Genomic DNA, 6268 nt, shown 5'->3' with positions numbered 1-6268 from the left:
CTCCTCTTTTTTAGTTTATTAAATGTTTTTAATTAATGTAATGTGGACTCGTGGACTCTCGTGGCCGGCATTTATGTTTGATTAACGTTTTTAATTTCAAAATATTTGTGTTATTTATTTTTTCGCCCGCGAACTCAAAAATTGATCGGACCAGCATTGAGCGCAAGCGCCGACCCAAACGCGAAAGCGAATACGGGTGTCCGCTGAGCCGACCCAAACGAATAAAAAGCGGACAAAAGGCACGTCTGTTTGGGTCGTCCGGTTGGAGTTGCTCTAAGCCTAGAATTATTAGGTAACTGTCACCTTTCTCTCATACGTTCCCACAATTCTCTTGCATGTTCACATGCGATCAAGACATGGTAGCTTGATTCTTCCTCTCTGCCACAAAGTGGGTTCGTAGATCTTTCTGAAATATGCATGTACTTCTTGCATTGGTAGCTAACGCTCGGTGTTACCTGTACATAAACATGTGCATTCAGTATGTAAAGTTTGTTCGGTCCAGTCATTTCGATCTTCCCTATTTAATGGCTGAATTTACTTCTTTCTTTTCATTTTCTCTCTATTCAGTCTTCGGTCAATACGGCTCGGTCTTCGTCTTGACCAAACGAACAAATTTCACAATAAAAGCTGTGTGATTCATTGGTTCTAAATATGAGTAAGGGGGCAATTGTGGAAGGCACTTATGCTGAGACTCGCAACTTTGTGAGACTCCCAGAGTTACGAGTTGGGAGAAGGGCAAAGGAAATGGAGTCTGGGACTCCGGGTATACGAGATTGATAGGACTATAGGGTTGTAGGCATGAGTGTGTGGGCCTCAGGGGTGTATGGCGCGGAGTAATCCAGTTTCTTTGTTTTATTCGGTCAGCTAGCTGTGGAAGATAGACCGATCTGACCAAAATTAATTGGGTCTTCGATTTTTCATGACCGATCTCCATTCGGTATTCTACAACTCTTATCATATCAATACGGTTTCATTGAGAACCAACTTATAATTGGATGGTTAGAGGGATTATGGTATCTCAAGCCCACCAAGGTTCAAGTCCTAGTGCTCGCATTTATTCAGTTTTTCAGAGGTGTTCATATGGGTGAGTGTATGCACGTGTATATGAGCACTTGCGTCTGGACTGTGTTCAAAAGAAATACGGTTTCATCCTTGGTCTCGGTCTTAATGCCAGAGAAATCATAAACTACAGCGGGAAAGGGTATGTAATACTTTGTTCGTTTCTTTTTAGTCTGCATATCATTGGTCAAAGTCAAACTTTATAAAGTTTGACTAGCTTTATAGAAAAAATATCAACATCTACAATACTAAAACTATACGGTATGAAAATTAATTTCATGATGCATCTAACAATATTGATTTTATATTGTGAATCTTGATTTTTTATAAACTTAGTCAAAGTTAACAAAATTTGACTTAGACCTAATCTTACATGCAGACTAAAAAGAAACAGATGAAGTAACTAATAGCCAGAGATTGGCAACCATCGAAGCAAAAAAAGCAAATCTTTGGATTTGACCAAACCAAAGAAGTTAGCGGGCTGATTCTATACAAATAGCTTATATCATAATTCTGACTCACCAATCCATTGTCGTCCAGCCCGGTTAGGATACCTGGCTTTCACCCAGGCGACCCGGGTTCAAATCCCGGCAATGGAGCCTTTTTGTTTTTCAGTCCCTTTATATACCGCTGACGTGTATAGATGGTGAACTACGTACAGCCAACAAGCCACTTTGTCTTCTTTTCTTTGCGGGAAATAGTGAGTATTTTATTCCTCGGGAAAATGTTACCGTCTACTAATACAAAATCTTTCACACTGTCTGAGACTCGGTACAACCAACAAGCGCTCCCTATATTATAGCAAGACTAAGAGCAACTCTATTTTAATTACGAATAATTTTCAATAGAATTGACCCATGAAGCTCCAAAAGCTTCTTGATCTCTATCATCAAGTGTATGTAGGCAGAGCGATCAAGTGATCATCCGTTAGAGCAGCGATAGCAACCGAAGATTCGGAGTGGATCACGATAGGTAGGTCAGAACGCTCTATACTCGAAGAAAGTCCTTCTAGAATAGCACTTATCGCAGCTTCAAGGACATATTTGCAATGGAATATATTGCATATTTGTAAGCAGGGAAAACAAAATAATTGACTCGTCTGATCTTAGGATTCCATATATCTGTAAGCAGGGAAAACAAAATAATTGACTCGTCTGATCTTAGGATTCCATATATCTGTAAGCAGAGAAAACAAAATAATTGACTCGTCTGTGTTCTTCAGCCGTTGAGCCCCGTAGGAGGCACTTTTTTCGCCGTTTGGGGGCTGCCGGCGAAAACTTTGGCCCGGGATGGAAAAATCTCCAGCCGTTTCCACCCCCAACTCCCCAAGCGAGGCCGTGCTCGTCCTGCGCGCTGCGCTCCGCGACACGCTCGGCGAGGCCGTGAGCGCCGTTGGGGCCGTCGCCGGCCTGGCGTCCCTGTCCAACCACGCGCGCGAGGAGATGGTTGTGCGCAACTGCATAGAGCTGCTCGGGTACTCCGTCGACGAGCTCGGGTGGTCGCTCAACGCCATGGCCGAGCCCCTCCACGGCGCGGAGCCGGAGATGGAGACCGCTCACGGCGCTGCGCCAAGGAGCGTTCGCAGGGGACGCACGCGGAAGACGACCTGCAGGCTTCCACGGCACCGATGGCCGCCTGCTGCGTCGCGTCGAGGCGTCCGTGGCGCAGCTAACGCAGCTGGTGAGCAACCTCCTCGCCATGCACAAGCGTTGCTGCGTAGGATCATGCCGCTGCGCCAGCACGGCAACAACGATACGGCGGCGTCCGGCGCCGGTTCGGAGCTGCCGACGTGGGTGATGGACGTCGCCGGCGTCGTCGAAGAGGAGCTCAAGCGCGCCCAGAGCTGGCGCGACGGCTCGAGTCGCTCGCCGCGCGGGAGGTGGAGGTGGTGGCCGCGCTCTGCGAGGGGGCCGGGGCGCGCCGCTGGCCGAGTTGAGCTCGTCCAAGATTGAGAGGGGTCATGCACCTGATGCAGAAGAGGCGCGGGACCCGGCGGCGTCGAAGACGAGCTCAAGCGCGTCCGTTCCTAGCGGCGGAGGCCAAGTACGCGGCTGCCTCGCCGGAGCCCTGCAGAGGCCAAGTACGCGGCTGCCGAACTCCTCCCTTGCTTCCTTATCGTTGTCGCGGCAGCTCTGCTGCTCTGCCTGGTTGCTGCAGCTGCACCGAGTGCCCCGCGCCCCGCCCGCACCGGCGCGCGCCCGGGCCGCGGTCGCGTCAAGGCGGCGGCACTGCTTCTAGCCGAATGGGGCAGCGATAGCAAGTCCAGCAGCGGGGCAGCGATAGCAAGTCCATCAGCAGGTGGTGGAGTACGACGGCGTGCCCTTCGTGGCCACCGGCGAGGGGCTGGGGATGCCCGACCGGCTCTACGAGCGCGTCGACGGCCTCCGTGCCCACCTCCTGGTACTTGAGCTCGGCGGCGACCTCGGTGGTGCGCAAGTCCAACAGCTGCAGCAGGAAGGCGCCATGCGCGCGAGCCATGGCCAGGGAGGGCGGAGCGCCTGTCGTACCGATGGCGCGGCTGAGGCGGCCCTCCGGCAGCGGAGAGGAGAGCCATGCGAGCAGACAGCGACGCGCAGCGGACCGGCGGGGGCCAGCGAAGGAGACGCGCCACGGAGCGGACGAGCGGGGGAGGCACGTGGTGGCCCGGCCAGGAGAGAGAGAGACCAGAGAGGCTGGCAGTGGGCCTTTTGCAACTAAAGTTAAGCCCCGGCGCCCCCAGCTGCCCCCCGCCTTCCTGGTTTCCCTTGCGTGCGTCGGCTGTAATTTTTAAAATCAATTACACCACTAGTACCATAACTTGGCATAAAAATTCACTTTAGTGCCAAAACTTATGACATACATTGAACTGGTGTTATAACTTGGCTTTGGCATACATATACGGTGCAAAAAGCTTGTATACGGAAATAGTGTTGACTAAGCACGCCACGTGGTGTGGGGCCCGCTATCATCTACTGAACGGTATAGTACGACGTGTGGCCGATTATTTTTTGAAAACCCCTTGGAATTATTTTTCCTAACGAGAAGTTCGTAGACACGTGTCAGGTCCATCCGTGAGCGAGCAAATTATATGCAAAAATGGCGGCTGATGTGATTTGAACCCATGATCTGGGGCATGAAGGGGTATGCGCCCAACCAATGCACCAAGAACTGTTTTCACTTTTTGCGAGGATACGCATCATATATGTTCCTTACACCTTAAGCGGACCGGCCCATTTTGCTCTGACATTTCTTTAAAAAATTGTAAATTATATGTAAGTTATAATTGTGTGTTATAAATTAGTTAATTGTAGAATAAAAATAAATAATTTTATATAATAGATATTTTTTGTTAAGAGCATGAGCATTTTTAATATATATTATATTTTTTAAGTATATAGAAAATATAAAATTACTTTGATACTTTTATAGAATATGAAAATTATTATTGCATAATTCTTTTATTTATAATTTAATCATATGGATAATTTATGAAATAATATGGGAATCGTTGTACAATGTAATATTGTTATTATATTATTTATAACATAATATTATAATTTATGTATTTGAATTTCTTAAAAAATAACGCTGTTGGATGGGGTTGTGGCCACGCGCACCTGATGACTACATGTTGCTTGTTTGAATCCCAACAAACTATTTTTACATTATATGAATATATGCGTCTTAAATAATAAACACTTTTATAGAATATATGAGTATTTTTTAAACTATGGACATTTTTTAACTTATGCATTTTATAAAAATATGTAGAAAATTTCTTAAAGCATGAACACTCTACATTAATATCTTGTTAAAACCCTGAAAATTTGAAACTTATTTAAACATTTATTAAAATATGTAGAAAAATATAAAATCCTAAACCATCACACACGATTAAAAAAACTGCAGAATGGTGAAGGTTCTCCAGCTAGCTTACGGCCATATGATATATAACGTGCGTTTTTTGTTACAATATCAAATGCTTGTGTGCGCAAATGGTTAGCCATCCGCCCCTTATTGCTGCAGGTCACGTGTTCGAATTCCATAGGCTGTCATTTTTGCACACAATTTGCTACGGATGGACAAACACCTGCCAGGGACTTTACTGTGTGAAAGAAAAGAATTCCGAGGGGTTTCCCATAAAATACCAAGCCACACGCCCTACCTCTACCGTTCACTGACCGACAGCGGCCCCACGCCACATGGCGCGCCCAGTCAGCACCGTGTCTGTATATAAACGTGATTTGCACTGTATATGCACGTCAAAGCCAAGTTGTAACACCAATTCAATGTATACCGTAAGTTCTGGCACTAAAGTGATTTTTCACGCCAAGTTTTAGCACTAGTGGTGTAATAGACTCTAATTTTTACTTAAACCAGCAAAAAGTGAGGTCGTGGAGGCACGGCTGGGGCATTTTTATCGCCGGTGCTAAAAAAGGCCCCTGAGGGGTGTCCTGGGGGCATGGGTGGAGATGCTCCATCTCCAACAGCCGCGCTAAGCGCCGCGCGCAAAAAATCTGTTTGCCGCGCGCGCTTCGGCTGGTTTAGCGCGCCGCTCCAGCAGCGCGCAAAAGCCAGCCGTCGTCGTGGTCATCCGCGACGGGAAGAAGAGGCTGCGCGCGAGGCCGTCGCTCGGCGGAGCTCCGGCGGTGGCGATGCCAACGCTCCCCGCGCTAGGGTTTCCGGCGGCGGCGGGGGAAGGGGGGGTCACGGCTGTACAGCGGGGTGCCGGTGTGCGCGTCCATGGGTGGCAGGGCGCCGACACCGGCGCGCGCGGGGCGTAGGAGGAGGAGAGAAGAGAGTGTGGCGCGAGCGGTCGAGTGTGCCGCACGCTTTAGCAAGCGCCCGATATACACCACGCGGGATGGCGTTTTCGACAGCGCGCCCAACTAGTTATAGCGCGCGCGCCGTTTTTGCGCGCCCGCTGAAGCGACCCGCCGCGTAGCGCGCGCACTAAAAACGACTAATTTACGCTAAACAAACGACTAATTTACAGCGCGGCGCTAGTTTAGCGCGGCTGTTAGAGATGCTCTTAGGATCACACGGCCGGCGACCGAAAGAGCCGCCACTGCTTGCGCACCACCGGTGTGGGTTCATGAGGTACCGAGGAACAAATATTGGTGACTTGCCCTTTATGATTTTCTGAGCACTTCTCTTTTGCGCTTGATCGTATTAACACTTCGTCTAAGAACAAAACGTACATCGTCAAAATTTAAAATGAGTCAGGAAA

At 48.5% G+C, this 6268-nt stretch overlaps 1 non-coding gene across 1 annotated transcript; it reads left to right on the top strand.

The window, feature by feature from the left end:
• The first annotated feature begins 1584 nt into the window (after positions 1–1584).
• TRNAE-UUC (transfer RNA glutamic acid (anticodon UUC)) lies at positions 1585–1658 on the top strand. The gene has a single exon. It is a non-coding gene; the product is annotated as a tRNA-Glu (tRNA).
• The last annotated feature ends 4610 nt before the right edge of the window (positions 1659–6268 follow it).

Source organism: Triticum aestivum, chromosome 2B (assembly GCF_018294505.1).
Source record: "Triticum aestivum cultivar Chinese Spring chromosome 2B, IWGSC CS RefSeq v2.1, whole genome shotgun sequence".
NCBI lineage: Eukaryota > Viridiplantae > Streptophyta > Magnoliopsida > Poales > Poaceae > Triticum > Triticum aestivum.
Note: the sequence above shows the minus strand (reverse complement) of the source record. Positions and strands in the feature narration are given on the sequence as shown.